Genomic DNA, 19396 nt, shown 5'->3' on the forward strand with positions numbered 1-19396 from the left:
CGGAAGTGCCTGCTGCAGTGTGTCACTTGAATAGTTCTGTTTGAAAAAGAAAAAAAAGTTATTAAATAAAGCAATAAATAATTCAAAAACAATAGAAAAAATTCCAAATTTCTGCTAAAGAATTAAAAAAAGCAAAAATACTTAGACTGAGTCCTAATAAGATTCTCCGGGCGCCTTCTATATTGGGCTTCATTTGATGAGTTCCTCTTCCCTGCTCTAGCAAGGATTTCTGTTGATGTAGCAACACGTTTTTTTATGGCATCGACATAATCATTTTTGCCATGGGGAATTGCCAGCTTCAATACTCGCCGAAATAACATTTGTTTTTCTCCATCAATAATGAGCTTCAGTACGCCATGACGTGACCCCCATCATTAACGTTAATGATCGGGGGTCACGTCATCTGTTTTTTTTTAACTGGTAATTTTTAAATAGAATAGAATTACAGTGCATGGGTCTGAGCCCTGATGCGGTAAGTGCCACGGCCTAATATCATAGCCATTGCTTATATATAGATTTCGGTGTGACCTACTTACCTGTGACCTTGACCTAGTTTGTTGACCTACTTTTATACTTTTCCCTCGTCGCTGACGCTGATTCTATGATGACGATTTTAAAATCTTTTACGGTCGCAGGTCTGATGATCGATCTGAAATAGAATATCAAACATGCAACTAATAACATACCATTCCAAGATTCAATAACGATTTAAGTTTAGTGTATATATATATATATATATATAATTTATACAATCAGAAAAAACAACACCTTTTATTTAGTAGTACACAATTTTTGTTTTTATTATTTTTTTATGACATGTTATTATATATTTTTTCTTAGTCTGACAGCTGTTTCGAAGGGTAAAAGGACAAACGGTTGTTTTAATTATAACATACCGAATTTTCATTATTTACCGTTCTCTTCGGAGACAATTAAAATCAATTAATTACAGTCAAAAAATTGTTTTTAAAACTCACATGGGGATGGAATTTTTTTATCGAGGTTGCCATCTTTAAAAATTTTCCATGGGTTTTTATATATATATATATATATATATATATAGTTTATTTACAAAGTACATCAGTGTCAGTGTTGTAGAAGAATATGTACAACGCATGCATATCAGGGAACCAGTGACATCGAACGGAAAGTTTTTAATCGGAATCGCTGAGCGTCTCCTCACACTCGAGAAAGAGTTGGGTTGTCAGCCCGCGTCCGTGTATCTGTCTGTAATGTAATAGTTTTTTTGTTTTTTTTTTATAGGTGTGACGAAGTCGTCAGGCTCCTCCGTCTCGGAATCGCTAATCGTAATGATTCCCGTCAGTGGTGTGTCGTCGACGGGGGTGTCCTGTGTTAACTCTGGGCCACTCGGACTTTGTTGTGGAGTTCTAGGCGGGCACTTGTGTGCCTTACACCAGTGAGTTTTGCAGTATTGGGTCGGCTGTATCGTGTCGATTTCGCATTGCTGGGCCATCCAGTCCCCAACGTCGGAGTCGATGGGAATGTTGCTGACCTCCTCTCCCTCCGTCAGATCCTTGAAAAATTGTTTTCTGGCCTTGCAGTACCCAGCCTGCTTGTCTGGCGATAGGCCCTCTACTGCTTGCACCATGAACCGGCGCGATGCTGCAGGTTCCTGTACGTCCTCTTCCTCCTGGAATTGGTAGCTTTAGTTTGTATAATCCATGACGTGTTGGCGCCACACCGTCAGCCACATCGTAGGATTCAACCTGCGCACTCCCCATCCTTTTAGTTGCGGCATGGGTCTCTTGGTCTCATACAGGAACATCCGGTTGAACATCGCCGTTCGTTCCTGCGGCACGTGTCTCCAGGGATCGTCGTTTGACATCGATAGGCATGGCGTGCGTTCCAGGTATCGTTCTGCCTGGTGTTTAACGTTCACGGCTGTAGTCGTCCCCTCTAATATACACTTCCCCTCCTCCACGTTCTGTGGCGTGAACCAAGGTTTTATCTATGCAGGACCCGAAGGTGAAGTGTCAGATGCCTGGCACCTCATCCTTCCACAGTTCATGAGTCCATTGCGAACGGAACGCAGCACGTACGATTTTCCGGAGTTGCTCGGACCTGTAATATGGAACCTGTTTTTTTTCGCGCGTATCATATGACACACCTCGAAAAGGTTCCTCCCAAACTCCACCGGATCAAAGTTGTGGAAATCTGCCCACGCGTCGTAAATGTCCAGTGATTTTTGGACTGACCAGTACCTGTTTCCGTCCATGCTGAACAGGTCCTTTTTCTGCCTTATCTGTTCGAAGATCGGCATCACCTTTGTCTGTATTTGGAGGTCACTTGTTGCTGCCTGCATGATTGGCTGTATGTTCTGTGTGTTAGTGTTTAAAGAAAAGTTTATGAATTATAGGAATTAGTGATCAGCGTCATTGATCAGAAAGTTTTTTAGTCGGAATCACTGAGCACTTCCTCACATTCTAAAAATAGCTGTGAAGTAGGCCCTCCTCCGTTTACCTGTCGCAAGTACAGTGCTAGTGTGTAATTTTTTTTTTTTTTTTTTTTTTTTTGTGAAACAAAAAAAATTAAAAATATGTCCATTCATTGTTATAAAAAACAATTTCATAAAAAACAAACATCGCGAGTTGAACAACACCCCCGTAATTTTTTTCACCGATAGTTTTAATTAAATCTTTCGCTGGATTTATATTGTTTACACACTAATCTATCAGATTATGAGAAAAAAAAAAAAATATCGATGGTTACAAAATGGGTGACCGGTTTACCAGAACGTTGTAACTAAAAAGTGAGCACCCCTTCCAAATGTCGAAATAATGATAAATTTTTTTTTTTTTTTTTTTTCATAATCTATTAGATTAGTGTGTAATCAATGAAAATCCAGCAAAAGAATTTAATGAAACTATCGGTAAAAAAAATTACAGGGGGGGTGTGAGTTGTTCAACTCGACCAACAAAACAAATTTTGGCCGAAAAACACTTCTTAAAACTTACAAAAACTAAAGTATTGTTTTTTACACTGTTTTGAGTTTTTTAAGCAAAAATAATGTTTTCTAAATGGGCGCCGTTGGCGGCTTCACACTCTTCGGCTCTTTTTAAAACATTTTCCATAACAGTTTGCAACATCTGAGGACTTATGGCTCTTATTTCTGCTTCAGTATTTGCTTTCAGTTCCTCAATATTGTTTGGTTTATTAGCATAAACCTTTTCTTTGAGGTAACCCCATAAGAAGTCAGGAGCTGTAAGGTCGGGTGATCGTGGAGGCCATTGAATTTCGCAACTGCGAGAGATAATCTGATTTCCAAATATGCCCTGTAAAAGTGTAAGGGAATCTCTCGCAGTGTGTGCTTTGGCTCCATCCTGTTGGAACCACATCCTGTCAGGTTTGGCGGCAACCCACGGTTGCAAGAAATTTTGCAGCATTTCTCGGTAGTGGTCATCCGTTACTGTTACCTGATTTCCGGCATCGTCTTCAAAGAAATAGGGGCCAATTATCTCTTCAGCAGTAACGCCACACCACACCGTGCACTTGAGTGGATGTAATGTGTGCTGCTGAATTATCCTTGGGTTCTCCGTACCCCATATTCGGCAATTTTGTTTATTGATGAACCAATCAACATGAAAATGGGCTTCATCCGACATTATTAGTTTTTTGAGAAAATCGGGATCATCATTGGCCAAATCCTGGAGTCGCATAGCGTACTTAAGTCTTTTTTCATTATCTCGAAGTTGAAGTTCTTGAACTAGCTGCACTTTATATGGAAAATATCCTCTTTCTCTTAGCATTCTCCGAAGTGAGGTTCGAGAAATGCCAAGTTCTTTTGATCTCCTCCTTGTGGATGTGGATGCATCCTCCTCCAAACTTCTCTCCAATTCCTCGAAATTTTGAGCTGTTCGTACAGTACGAGGCCTACCACTTCTCGCCATGTCGGATATTCCTTGTTGGTCCCTAAAACGAGCAATAATTCCTCGGATTGCTTTTGCCGAAGGAGAGTTTCTGGTGTTGTAATGACGCCGATAGATGAGTTGAGTCTCCGAAATCGACTCGTTGGATTTAAAGTACCACTCTATTATGAAGGTACGTTCCTTAGGGCTAACACGGCTAATGCTTGCTTCGGAAGGGGTCCTTTACTTATTCTGAAAAAAAAAAATCAATAAATAAAAAAGTTATGACTTTTTAAAAATAGGACCCTTTTTTTGGCCCACCCTGTACATTCTTGCTTTGAAATTCGGTTCTTCAGCGGGGATAGTTAACCATGGGTCTGTGTCGGAAGTGCTTAAGCATGGTGTTCTGCGCATTAGTCTCTCGGGATTGTTTTTTACATTTATGTGTGCTGTACCTCCTTCTAGAATAACTTTCGCTTGGTCTACATTGTGACTCTAGAATTGTAGTTCGGCTGTGTAAATTAAAGCCCAGTCTACGCATGTGAACGCGTCCTATCATTGCAACGCATACCACCATAGTTTACAATTCCCTCTCTCATGGAACTAATGATGTACGTTTTCCCCGCATTTGCTGGTCCTTGCAGGTGGAAGGCATTAATCTTTGGCAGTACTTTATGACATAAGTCGAACAGTTGTTTCGCTATGTATTTTTTATTCCATTACCATTGGTGCATGTAACAGAAGTAGCGGTGGTGGTTCTTCAGCTGTGAATATTTCGTCGTTAAGTATGTTTTTTCCTATTTTTTTTTTCGGACCTGGCTCTCCGTCCGGTTTCCAAATAAGTGGGGAATTTGAAGCCAAGTCTGACCGTTCAGTGAGATGTATGTCCACGTCATGTTTTCTCATTGCTTTTCGAGTGTCCTCGTGATTTAATTGTTCATAACAATCCTCCCAATTTGTGTATAATTGTTTGGATCCTGTCGAGATATCCAATCCTTCGTCCCAACCGTTTGTCACCCCAGTTTCCTGCTGATGGTAATGCTACCCAGCCATTAGAGGTTGTTCTGGTGCTCGGGAGTATCCATTTTTTTATTATTAGGAACGTTTCCCCGATTTCGACAGTCTACCACTGCCTGGTTGTGGTTGCATTGCTCCGACCCACGCTCTATAGCACCAAACACCCACACACCATCTCTTATTCGACCTCTATTATACTTTCTTTTAAAAATATAAGACTCATCTATCTCTACCTCTTTCGGCAGATTTTTCTCATCGATCCCACCTAACGTTATTGGATGGTTATTAAATCTTGTTCGCAGACCTCTCTTATAAACTGCATCCAGTCTACGTTGGTGTATTCTGCAACCTCAATTTGATCTTGTATCATAGCCGGGTTATTCCAGCCCAATTCATCCAGCCCCGACACACCCCCTCTTGGATTTTTTTCATATTTACACCATACAAACTTTGGGTTAAAACTAAGAGAAATCTGCAATTTCAGCCCAGTTGGATTTCAGGAACATATTTTTTTTCACAGTTGGTTTCGGCCTGGAAATCAAAAATTGCTATCTCATGACGTAGAATTTTCGACTCCCGGCGTTTTACAAAATTTGCATTTTTGTTGCAAAAAATAAAGCTCTGGAGCTAAATATTCACACATATAAGGTTTTGAGGGCAAGGAATCCAAAAATCATGGTTAGAAAGATGGCAAATGAGAGGAAGTACCTTATTTTTACCATTTTAGGTGGTGCCGCAGCACTTTTTTAGAGCTTGTTTGGGGCAATATTTTATTGAGAAAAAAACATAACTGTGGTGCTTTGCCAGACTTCTCCTTTGGATTTTTAAAGTGACAATGGGTTGGAAATTACAAAAATCAAATAAAACCTTTCGGCATATTTGACATTTCCAGACACTAAAGCCTCAAAATTGGCATTTTTATAAAAATTTAAGGATTTTTTGGTGAATTTGGCAACAATCTAATCTTAAGTTATGATCAATATCTAGAGCTGAAAAAAGACTTGGATCGGCTCATTATAGCCCATTTTCATAATATAATGTCAAATTACATCATATAAAAGGATATGGACCCCTACTTCACAGTCAAAATGGACAAAAAAATAGTCGAAAATAAAAGACTGATGCATAATCTAGTTTATCATAAGAAAAACTGTCAAACAAATATAAAACAGACATTTGTTATAACTCCAACTATCGACTTAATCTGTCAAAATAGTTCTGAGTCTTATTTTTCTCCTCCTTGGTGATGAAATATGTTCTACCATTCACTGAAATACTTGGGGTCTGCACTCTCATAACGACCTTGCTTAGTGGAATATAGCCTCTATCCCTATTAGTTGGCCAGTGGAATTGATGTGATGGTCCATGTGGATGCAGGAATTTGCAAGTAAGATCTTTCTCTTCCCTGTTGACACTCTCAATCAATGCTAACCACCAATACCCATCAAAAATGCAAGTAATGTAGTCATTGCATTTGAGCAACTCCAGAGTTTCATCTAGCGGCGTAGGCATGTCCAGGAAAGAATGGTCGATAAAGATCGTTGTGTCAGCACTCAGTTGCTTGCCCTGAATAGTAAACTGAGAAGTTGGTTTGAAATAGTGACAGCTCCTTGTACCAGGCACAGTATCTCCCAGTTTATATCTCATTTGAAGTTTCTCTCGAACTGAAACCATGTCTTCTTTGTCGATCTTTAGAAACATGATACCAGTGATCGATGATCTGCAAAAGTCTGCAACAGCATGAAAAGTGAGTATTTGGTCTTTTATTGGCCTTTGCAAGCTGGCACGGAGAACTTTGCGTTTGACAGCCCCACCAATTCCATCACAGGGTGATTTGCCATGGCTAGTTGCAAAAAATGCCCAAGTTGCATCAATTCCAAAATCTGATGAGTGATGGCAAAGGTTAATAAATGCTTTGAAGTTTTTATATTGGGCAGCACAGCCATCGCTGAAGTACTCTACACTCTTGATCCAGGGAAATTTCTCTTTGATGTACAACATCACCATTCTTTGCAGTTCATGCACAAAACAGGTGTCATGCTCAAGGTCATCTGAAATGATGCATAATGAGATCTGTTGAAGTTTACCATTGTTATCTTTGTAATAAATTACCACTGGATGTATGGTACACTGGTCTTTGTTCCAGTGATATCCCTGGATCTCATCTTGCACCACGTAGTGATAATTTTCCGCAAAGTCCAAGAGAAGTATACATTCGGTCTCAGTTATTTCTTCTCTTCTCTTTTTTAGATACTGCGCTTGGCTCTTTGCTGTGAAGGAATGGGTCGTTAGATTATCAACATTGTATACTAATATCTCTATGAAGTAATCTACATCAGCCATCTGTGTCCGTAGCATTGTCCTATCCACACTCTCCCACTGACTATATGACATCTCACTGTCAATTTCCAATTCAGTAAATTTATCTCTGATATACTTCTCTAGAGCAGGGAAACCTGGGCATTTAGGACAACGGTGGACCATACATTCAAGACTATTGGTGTCGCAAACTACCAAGGCCATCAAATCTTTGTAAGTGATATTAAAATTGGGATTTTCAGTTGGTACATTAGCAGCACTCTCATCTCTGGATTCTTCAGCTTTCCTTCTGAGCTGAGTCTTGACAGTTGAAACAAAGCAGTCAACAAGCAATTTGGTATTTTGATGGTGGGTGCAAACACAAACTGAATGAGAACCTGATGTCAAGACGGTGACGCACCATTTTGGACGGAGCTCACAGAACTTTGAAAGACCTATTTTGTGTTCAGGATAGCTTTCTTTGTAAGCTACATAAAGCTCCTTAAGATTGCATAATAGGAGCCGTTTCTGGACATGAACTTTATTACCAATGCTCACAAAATCTTTCCCTCCAGGCATTAACCGTGAAAATTCATTGTCCTCATAGAAAGCCAAGACAGAATTGATAACCTCTTTTGAGAGACCTCTCCCCTTCTTTTTCTGTGGCAATGAAAGAATACCTCGATCCTTTTTCAGTTGCCGTGCTTCACGTACTATATATTCAGAGACATTGAAATATTCAGACACCTCTTTTCGAGACCAACTTTCCGGAGCTAAAGTCATCAACTGGATCCTCTCACTGGTTTTCATTTCTTTATTCTCAAGTTTGTCCTTCATTGCATCCAACAAACAATCATAATCTTTTGCCTTTGCCACTAAATCCGTTTGACTCGTTTGGCTGCTAATAGGGCTTCCTAATTCAGGGCTAGAGATGTTAAGGACTTTGGCAGCTGCCTCTACTTGCATTTCATAGTTTCTTTCTAATTTCTCTCTGACAATATTGATTTTTGTGTGCTTCTGCATTCTACCGGTTTTTATAGGGGATATATCAAACATCATTAGACTGTCATTCAGTTTCTCTCTCTTTTGTTCAATTTGCGACTCATTTTCAAGGTCTTGGTTGTCACTTCCTTCTGTTTCACTTGTATCTTCTAACTTCTTGGCAGCTACTTCACAGTGACGGCAAAGCTTCCAGCCAGGAACAACATGGTAGCCCTTCTGCTTTAGCATCTCAGCCATGTCTAACTTGATAGCACGATCACCCTTTACCTTTCTTTTGTGCTTCAAAAAGATGTTGCAGCACTTTGTATATTTTTTCTCAAAGTAATGCCCCAAATGAAATTCGTGATACCTGCAAATGTTAGCAACGGTTTCATCAGTGAGTGTGACACCAGCTCTTAATTTGAGCACAGTTCTTACATCATGCTCTAATGCAGTTATTGGTGTTGAAGATGGCTTCAGATTGCGGTGACATGCACTCTTCATTAGTAATCCAAAAGAACATTGAGGAGCACTTGTCATCAATGATGTATCTCCTCCCTCTCGTTTCCTTGGTTCAGAAGACATTCTTAATTTATTGCTCTGGAAGAAAGATGTGAAATAATAATTCACAATGAGCAGAATATGCAATACTCAACTGAATCAGAACTTTTTGAGATATTGGAATCAGAAAAATTTTAACCTAATTTCTGATTCCAAAAACAATTCTTTTAATATCATTTTAAACTTAATTTTCCACTGCTGGTACTGATAAACGTTGGTGTATTCTGCAACCTCAATTTGATCTTGTATCATAGCCTGCTTCAATTCAATACTCCAACAAAACAAGAGTCTTATGATTTGTTTGATATAGAGATGGCTTCTTGATGTGACCTTACACGACCTTAAACCTCTGATCGCGGCCCAGTTATGATCTGCAACCTGGTCGGTACAGTTATGATCTTAACCTTGGTCGATGCCCAATTATGACTATCCTAGTCACCGGGTAATTAATTATGTCGACTGGGCAACCAGGTCTGCCAACCATTGGTATGTCGCGTCACCCAGTGAGTTCTCGTCAAGGCATTGGAGGACTCTTCTCGGTTGCACGGTCCTCAAGGCCTGTTCTTCTTGATCGTCTAGTTGGTCGTCCTGTTGACTGGGTGTTCGTTGGCGGGAACGGGGTCACAAGTGGCAAGGAAAAGAGATAAAGTTACATGGAACAACAGCACATCCGCAAACAAACTCCGGAGGTTGGTTGATATATAATGTATTTAGGAAATTCATAAATGATTATCTACAGACGTATGTACAATTGAAGATTAAATGGAAGCAAGCAATTAGATTTGTGAATAGGCTTCTTGTTGTTGAAATACTCGGTCGGAGTCGCGGACCGTTGTAATTATCGTTAAGGTGTTCTGGCTGGTCTCTTCCTAGGTCCTCTGAATTCTATTAAGTTGCAAATTGAGCTCTCTGGCGACCAGCGAGGGGGAGAGAGAAGTTGGGTGGCTGGATTCCTCTACCGAGACCTTTATCTCTGTCTCTCCAAAGATCTCTCTCTGTCTTCTCTCTTCTTCTATCTGATTAAATCGAGTTTTACAGATCTTATATAGTAAAACCCTTGAATAATGACGACGCCTACGTTCGTCTTCGACCAATCAAATTGATTGATAACAATCCACCTAATTCCTTCTCATTGGTCAATTTGGCTTGTGGCAGGTATTATTTTTCCGCCCCCAATTTCCAAAATCAAATTGACTCCTCCCCAACTTGCCTGACCCCACCTTCTCAATAATGTTTTTTTTTCATATTATCAACTGATAATCAGAGGAAATATTATTTTTAGCTTGTAATAGATCACCAGATTTCATCTATTTAAAAATATCCGTTTGATCTCCTTTCCTCTTTGAATTATTTGTTTTGTAAAAACATCCGTGTGATTTTTAAAAAAAATATTCTTTACATGTCAGAATTCCCCTTAGCGCCCAAAACAATTTGCCAAATGACATTTTTAGATAAGTCATAATTGGAAATAAACACTGGCTTGCTTTTGAAGTCCTTTGTGCATCGGCAGGTTGAGTATTTCCCCAAAATATTCTATTTACACCCAAAACATATCATTCTGAAGTTTCTCAGATAATACATATTAAAAAACAATTCATGTCGAACCTTTGGCTGACGTCATTAATTCTTTTATCAGGCCCAATCTGTTTCGTGTGTGTGTTTCTCAGATCAAAAACGATCCGACATTTCACCTGTCAAACACCACATTCCAAGCCGACCGACATTTCAAATCTCTGTTTCGGAATATTATTGTGTTGGCTCGTTTAGTTCAAACGCGAGCGTATTTTGGTTTAAAAATGTTTTAAGTAATCTTTCGCTTTGAAGTTTAGCATGCGATTTCTATTTTTATCCCCCGACCGTATGGTATTTCAACAAGATTTTGACACAAAAATATTAACTAAAAAAAAAATTTTTTTTTTTTTCTGTAACCGGCGTTCGCCCGGGATTGAATATTACATTTAACACAAAAAAACATCACATCGACCCTACTGATCTGATGTGGCCCCTCTTTGGTGTTACATTGATAGGAACGACCAATCCCGAATACTGCATACGGATTTACAGGACTTGCATTTCTACATGCACCTGTCTATCTTAGATGAATTTTTATAGCAGCACATGGGTATTTGGCTTCACATGTTTTTGTGTTGCGTCTTAGGCCTATTGATGCTGCCATATGGACTTTCTTAACAATCTCTCCATAACGGTAAACAAATTCCATTTAACATCATGTATTGCCTGCGGCATTAATATCTGATCGGCAATCTGTCGACGACTTCCTTGCCTTTTCGATTTTTTTTTGGAAATCTCATTATTTTTGTTAATTTTTAAAATAAAGTTCACTATAAAGAGGCAATCAAATTGTGTTACTTAGATGTTGTTTCGTTTAACGCGGCATCTCTGCTGTTGTTTCATCCAGTGTAGTCAGGTTGATTCTGTGCTAACCTGTTACTTTGGTCCATATTTATAGCGATTTTTCAATTTTCTAGAATGTTCTATTTCGATAATTTCATCATTATTAAAAAACATTTCTCATTAATGGTAAAAGAATGATGATTAAGACTTGTTTGTCGTGAAAAGTTTGGGTAGCATGCAGTGGTTAGGATGGTCTTTCAACAGAAATGACGTTGTGTGTCCTTGTGCAGGCTCCTCGTCTTGCCATTATGGTTCATCCAATGGTTCAGAATCCTCTGCAGTTGATCGCTTTTCAATTCATGTGGTTCCCATTTGTCAAGCTTCTTTACCTTTCTGATGTACTAACAATATCTTAACTCTAAATATACTACCAACTATGAGACTGCTAGGTGTGTCAATCTAGATGTAAACTCTCAAAAAAATTATAATCTGCATTTATGGTACTTATATCAGTATCCTAGTCTGTCATGCGTTCGCAAGTCAGCTTTCTGTAGTTATGAGGTATTTAACTTTACGTATTCAGCCAGCTTATGTTTTGTTCATAAGTTTATCCTAGCCACAAGTAGTTTGTGGTCAGAATGACCTAACTGGTGGACTGTGGGACAAGATATTGTGGCTGGTCTCTTCCTCTATAAAGAACTGGCACCAGCTGGGAACCGTAAAGACAGTTTTCTAGTTGCAGGGTGGATGGGGAACGTGACCCAGCCTCCTGCTTCGGGTCTTGTTTCTGCCCTTTTAAAAACCAAATGTTTCCATTTAAAAAATCAACACGAATACAGGATTAAAATCAATTAATCCTTTAATTTAAAAAATTTTTAATTTGTCACAATTTTTTGAAAATAAATTGATTTTAAAGTTTTGATCCCAAACAAAAAATTTTTTTTTTTTTTTTAAATTAAAAAAAAACAGGAAATTTTTATTTTCTTTTAAAAACAATTTTTTGTTTCAATCGAAGCCACAAACGACAAATATTTTCTGTCGACATAAAACAAATGTCGAAAGTTTTGAAGAATTCGTAAAAGAAAAAAATCAAATTCAGTTCGAATTTCTCTTTTTTTTTTAAATTGAGTCGAAACTATTAGTGATTTCTTGCTTCCCTTCAGTCTGATGAGGAGACCGGATTTTTCCTCTTCAGTGACGGCTGCAACTCTTGGTTTTTGGTGGGAGCCACGTGGTGAACCTGTGAGAGTCTGCTTACATTGTGCTCCAGGGGCTGCTCAATTATTGTGGAGGGAGTCTTTGCCGGTTTTGCCAACTTTTTTACAACATTACTCCAGCCCTTGCTTGGTGATTGTGTGACACAACACCAGCAACACGCCAGCGGGCAAACCCTGATCATATGACTGGACTGTCCGCACAACCAACAATACAGGGGTCTTTTCATCCCACGAGTTGCCTGCCCTCTCATTCTGTGTCTGCGTTACTTTTCTCAGTATCGTAGTCTGTCGTGCATTCGACAGCATGCGTCTAATGCATTTAAATGTGTAGTAAAAGGACCACAATAATTAGTTCCAGGAAAGTGCGTCCCTCACCTCGAGCTCGTTTAGTAGTTTAGCATGTCAATATTTCAGATCCTCGTACTTGTCGCATCGTTCATGTTCCAGTTTATTATCGCCCTCTAGTGTTTTGTTGCATAGAAGATTACTTGTTCCAGTTGAATCACTGTTCGTAACAATATCAGTTTTGTCACTTTCAAGCAAAGGTGGTGGTCAATTTGGAGTCATAAGTTGAGGAATTGTTTGACAGTCGTGTGTTGCCTGTTTCTGTCATTGTGTCAAATATGTGTAAATGAATCCCCTTGCCGTATGTTTAACATCCGACATTTCTCTCCAATCCTGTAAAATGAATCATCTTCATGTCGGTAGTAAGGTTATAGGCCGTAATCCTTAAGTACTTTGTTAATGAGATATATTGGAGCAATGCAACTGTACGTCAGGGTCGATTTTTAACTTTTTTCGAAAACTCAAAATCCTTAATGAACCGAAAGTTGTGTCTATACCTATTGAATACTCATACCAAAAATTAGATCCGAGTCTTCAACGTTTTTTTTGCAAATTTTACAGAAAAGATGTTTAATAAATGTTTCTGCCCTTTTAAAAACTAAATCTTTCCATTTAAAAAATCAACACGAATACAGGATTAAAATCATTTAATCCTTTAAGTTTAAAAATTTTTAATTTGTCACAATTTTTTGAAAATAAATTGATTTTAAAGTTTTGATCCCAAAGAATTTTCTTTCTTTTTTTTTTCTTTTTCCCCACAAAAAGAAATCAAATTTATTTTCGTTTAAAAAAAATGGAAATATTGAAAAAAAATTTTATTGTATGTACCTGTTATAGACTAAAGTTCTCCGAAAAAAATTTCACTTCATTTGATCAAGTAGTTTTTTTTTTTTTTTTTTTTTAACAGCGAAAAACAATTATTTATCACGGCTACGTCAACGTGGCCATTTTGGAAATGTTATTGCAGCGCCCAGGAATTCGCCAAAGGCAGGTAACTGCCATATGTAGCTGAATACCTCCATTTTAGGCCAATCTAGCCCTTTTTTTTTTTCCACCAGAATGAGATTTTTTTTTTTTTTTTTTTTTTTTTTTTTGCGAAGACAGATGCCATTTTTGGGGTGTTTTTCTTTTTTTTAATTTGTAACAGAAGAAAATAAAAAGAATAAAATATTCTTTTTTATTAAATATTATCATAAAATAGAAAATTAGAAAAAATAGAAATTCAGAAAAATTAGAAATATGCAACCGAAATTTTCGAATTAAAAAATTTTTTTTTCTTCTTCTGTACTTTAACCTAAATAAAAAAAACAAACTTATTTATTAAACTTTAATTAAACTTGGAAATACAATTAAAAATTAAATTAAAGCTAATTGAAATGTTGGTGCTAGTGCATTTATTGAACCACGCTATGCTTAGATAGTATTTTTCAGTTTTGGGTCCTTATCCATTGGACCAAGTTCAATTATGTCGTCAACATTATCTGCAACCAGTTGCATATATCCACTTCCATAATATTAAAATGGATACATTTCAGCTATTTGCTGAAAAAGACTTGCTAGGGGGGGGGGTCAGCAAATTTCTGCCGCCACATAAACTCGGCCAGGTATGTTTTTTTTTTTTTTTTTTTTTTTTTTTTTTTACGCACTGATCACCACTTATCAAGGCCCGGAAGCCACTCAGGGGTAAGGTATGAATTCATCATGTGAGTATGAGTACCACACTCATGCATATTTCTTCGTTTTGCCTCTTTCCACATTCTCTCGACGTGGTTTGTGGTGACACCTGTTATAGGGTTTACAAAATTATAACGATGGTTGACACGCAAATGATTGTAGCCTGCGTTCCCCAGCCTATCATAGGCACGCCAACAATCGGATACAATTGTTGTACCTGGCCGAATATATCTCCTTATTATCGGTAATAATGTGGCGGCGTCCCTCTTTGGTACTGCCACCAGAAAACCAGATTTTGTGGCATGCTCGTAACCACCAAATACCCACTGTTGTCGTACCATGCGACCAACATGATTTTTTTCTCTGCGATAAAAGACTTTCGTCAATTTCAACAACTCTGCCTTCTCCGCCAAGTATTTGGGGATGCCGTAAAAAGTGTTCCACATTCGTCAGTCAGCAATTGTGCTGAACGAGTCCATGAGGCATTCGCTTTTGCACCACTCATAAGTGGCTGTATTACGAGCCCATAAATACAAAAATTTAACTGTTTTTCAAGGAGATATGCGATTTAAAAAAAAAAAAAAGCTCCCTTTTCTGATTGATATCTTTTTTTTGCATCTGTAATTGTAGCAGACCCAAATAAACCCATCCTGGTTATCATGGGGACGAAATTTCATTTCTTGTCAGCAACGACATATTTTTGTTCCGGAAATTAAATTTTGGGACTGTAGAAAGTCAACAGCTGTGGCATTTGTGCGCAACAAATAGCATATATCCTCCAAGTTTAAACTATTAACATCCATATCAAAATCTGCTGAAAGAAAATTTGAAGTGGTAAGCGCGCGAAAAAAATTCGAAGTTATCCATGCGTGTCCAACTGCGCATGTTTCAAAAATAATCTTGTAAAAATACTTTTCAATTCTTTGCATTCTTCAATTTCTTTACATATTCAATATGTATTCTGCTTTAAAAAAATTGCAGATTTAAGAAAAAAACAAACCGGAAAAAAATTGCAGATGTGATGTGCACATCTCATTCTGGCGAAGAAAGAAAAAAAAAAAAAAAAAAGGCTAGATTGCGAAATTTGGCCTAAAATGGAGGTATTCTGCTAAGTACATTTCCAAAATGGCCACGTTGACGTCGTGATAAATAACACTGGGCTGCATTAGGAAAAAAAAAATTTGCAACAGAAATGTTAACATTTTTCATTGCAGTTTCGCATAGTAAACGCATAAAGCATACCCATTTTTTTAAGGAGGTTCTCATTTTTTTGTAACAGTTGGCACAATATTTATCAGATTCATTGTAAAGAATGCATCCAATTTGAAGTTAGAAAGCAGCTATTCCCCTTGAAATGCACACTTTCGCGACATTCTCTTGTGTGCTGGCCTTGCAGGAGAAGTCCAGCTTCTTTGAAGAGACCAGCAGAAATCAGCCATCATGGTCACACTCCAATTGCCTTGATAGCGGCGCTCCATATCGGATATATCCTGATGGAACCTCTCTCCCTGTTCCTCACTGTATTCACCCAAATTAGCAGGAAAGTAGTCAAGGTGACTGTGCAGGAAATGTATTTTGATGCTCATGCGTGTGCCAGCAGTCTCGTATGCTTGAAGCATATTCTCAACCCGTTCCTTGTAGTCATCAGATTTTCTGTTTCCTAAAAACCCTGTCACAACTAACTTCAAACATTCCCAAGCTCTTCTTTCACGAGGTGTCAGTGCTTCATTAAATCCGGTATCAGACATAAATTCACGAATCTGTGGTCCAACAAATATGCCAGCTTGTACTTTAGCATCACTGACAAGAGGGAATTTATTGGAAAGGTATTTAAACCCTTCTCCATCTTTCGCAAGTGATTTCACAAAATTTTTCATCAACCCCAGCTTTATGTGAAGGGGAGGCAGAAGCACCTTCTCTGGTGGTACAAGTGGTAGTGTTTTGACGTTATGGCGGCCAGGAACAAATTCCGTCCGTTGTGGCCATTCCCTTTGTCGGTAATGTACGGAATCTGCACGGCTGTCCCACAAGCACAAAAAGCATGGGTATTTTGTGTAGCCCCCCTGCATTCATGGTCAGAACTTTTAGGTCACCACAGAGAAGCCAGTTGTGATCTTGATATTGTCTTGATATTGTATGTTGTTAAGAAGAAATGACATGGTATCATAGGTTTCTTTCAGGGTAACAGAATGAGCGATGGGCAATGATGCTACGTTTTTATCATTAAAAAGTAGCAAAGCTTTTAGACTTCTGGTGGAGGAATCTATAAAGAGCCTCCATTCTTCACGATGGTATTCTTTACCCATGTGTTCTACAAGACCTGAAACATCGTGGCAATATACCATGTCATCGGACTTGGTAAAGTACTGCACGAATTCCTGCTCTCGATGCCGATACCGTGCAAAGTGTGTATTACGTACCAAAAGATTTTTCTCTTTTAACCTTGAACCTAACAACTGTGCAGATTCTTTTGACAGACCAAGATCTCGTACAAGGTCATCTAGCTCACTCTGTTCAAATAACTGAGGGCTTTTCTCAGAGGTCCCACTGATATCTTCATAAACATCCTGATTTTCACTGTCATCACATGTAGAGTCACTTCACTGGTACGTTCTAGAATCTCAGGAGGTCTTGGCACAGGAACAACATCACTATGTGGTACTGGTTGCGTAACTGACGGAATGTTTGGGTATTTAATGTATTTCAAACTTATACCATTCCTTCCCAGTGGTTTCACCATACAAAAATAGCAGTCATCATGGTGATTCATAGGTTCCCGCCAAACCACTGGTATTCCAAATGGCATTGATTTTCGGTTTCCTTTATTCCAGTGGCATAAACCAGTGAAACACTTCACACAAGCAATGTGTGGCGCCCATGGTTTATCCTGATGTCCAAGTTCGATGCCAAAGTAGGCACGATAGAGTTGTTTCACTGTAAAAGTGATTTTGCGCTTCTGTCTTGAAAGTGTGTAATTTCCGCAGATGTAGCAAAATGAGTTGGGGTGGTTTTTGCAAGTCCGTGCCATTCTTTAATTGATCTGCAACAAAAAAGGTATATTAATATACGACGCAGTATATGACGCTGTAACACATAAACTAGAACCTTACGAGTGGTCTAGAAGAGGATATTGTCATGGATGTTGCATTTTTGATGCAGCCCAGTGTAATTGTTTTTCGCTGTAAAAAAAAAAAAAAAAAAAAAAAAAAAACTACTTTATCAAATGAAGTGAAATTTTTTTTCGGAGAACTTCAGTCTATAACAGGTATGTACAATAAATATTTTTTTTCAATATTTCCACTTTATAATGTTGTCACTAAACTGTATAAGTGTTATATAGGGGTTTCATTAAAAGAGTCTTAGAGTTTTATTAAGAGGGATGTTGTTGTAAGAGAGACTCAGAGAGATTGTTGCGTTCTGTGTTCGTGTTATGAAGGGATTCATATATATTAAAAATATGTTCATTACTTAGAAGTGTTGATATGAGAAAGCTCTTAGAGTGAGGAGATAGTGTTCAGACAGTCTTAGTGTAGATATGAGGTGTGTATGTCATGACATTTTATAACACAGACATATAGACATATAATAACAATTCACTTTACCTTTTGCTGGAATCAACACAAAGACGACATTTACAAAAACACCTGATGGTTTTATTTCTTCTCACGACCGGCCGTGGTTTTCATCATCAAGAATTCAAAGCTTCACATATTAAGTTTCAAAGTGACCGTCTCGCTTCTAGACGTTCGAATCCTCCGACTCTCTGAGTTTCTCCCGCTTCTGTCTGCCTAACTCTAAAGTTTTTCTAACTATTTCTAGAACTTTCTATTTTCCATGACGTCATACACATGTTAAAACATGTGCCTTCTTTCACGTGTTCTGGACATGCGTATCCAAAACTTTTCCTTTTTTTACAAAAGGAATTTTAACCTATACTCAGTAACCTATATTTCCAATATGTTAAAAACATGTTTATTAAATTATCTTATAGCTGCATTCTTTCGAAGAAGGAGCCTTTCCTGACAGTGGCTGTGGATTTGCAAGAATCTGAGGGACAATTCCACACATATCCATCAGAAGTTTTTGACCGTTTATGCAGAACCCTACCATTGTTGCAACTTTGGCATATGCTGGTATTCCGTATCAAGCCTAAAGAAGCTGCAGCGTGTAGCCGGTCAGTTCCAATGACTTCGGTAAACTTTGCAAATGTCCAACTCGTTTCATGTATTTCGACAATTGTTAACACACGGTTAACAATTTCTGTTCTCATATTGAACAGATAAATAAAAATAAATAAATAATATAAAGATAAATAAATTAATTAATTTGTAATAACTAGAAAGAACTTAAAAAAAATTAAAACGTAAAAATTGAAAATAAATTAAATAATTGTGTATTTGTAATAACTTGAAATAACTTTAACGTGCGTTTAAAAAAAAAAACGTGCAAATTTATCGAAACTTTAATGAAAAAGCGACCGCGTGCTTTTAGACGGTGTATTTTATTCAACTTCGTTTGCATAAAATCAAATTAATATGAACGCGCACCTGCTTAGACGGTGTTATAGTAAATTGTGAACCGCCAAGAGTTTTATCGAACATTTTTGGGACAGAGTACAACACTGCCATAGGATTCTAAATTTTCCTCTGCTCTTGTTGCAATAGTTCCTTATTTTGATGCTGTTGATACGTCTAGTCGTGCGTCCCAGGCACTTGGTGTCCCACCAGTTATAGATGACTGTAGTATGTTTGGATTAGATATCATTGCCCCTTGAATGACGTAGTTACCTTGTGTCATTACGTTTATTATCGGGTTTTCTTAGTAGACTATGATTATGCCAGATATGCGTGAATGTGTCTCCTTGTTTTAGTTTAGTGTGTGGCATTTCTCTCCAGTCGTGGGAGTTGATCATGTTAGTGTCTGTCAATAGATTATGTGCATCCATTGCTGTTGTATTTGGTAACTTGTTTAGCACAGCGGTTCTCAACCTTTTTTGACCCATGGACCCCTTTTCCCTTCTTTTTTTTTTCTTGGTGGACCCCCTTATAATTTTTGGTCATAAAACAATATTCTATTTCTCAA

At 38.0% G+C, this 19396-nt stretch overlaps 1 protein-coding gene across 3 annotated transcripts in view; it reads left to right on the forward strand.

Annotated features, from left to right (window-relative positions):
* The window catches only part of LOC145287741 (transcription initiation factor TFIID subunit 6-like), a 103762-nt gene that overhangs the window by 75245 nt on the left and 9121 nt on the right, over positions 1-19396 (forward strand). The window contains exon 13 of one of the 3 annotated variants that reach the window (XR_013869187.1): positions 18306-18436. The exons of the other annotated variants lie outside the window; for them this stretch is intronic. The gene's annotated coding sequence lies outside the window, so the exon portion shown is untranslated. Of the gene's footprint in view, positions 1-18305; positions 18437-19396 lie in introns of those variants that run through there. 3 annotated transcript variants of the gene reach the window in all.

This window comes from Euprymna scolopes, chromosome 11 (assembly GCF_053919585.1).
Source record: "Euprymna scolopes isolate OS-2025 chromosome 11, ASM5391958v1, whole genome shotgun sequence".
NCBI lineage: Eukaryota > Metazoa > Mollusca > Cephalopoda > Sepiida > Sepiolidae > Euprymna > Euprymna scolopes.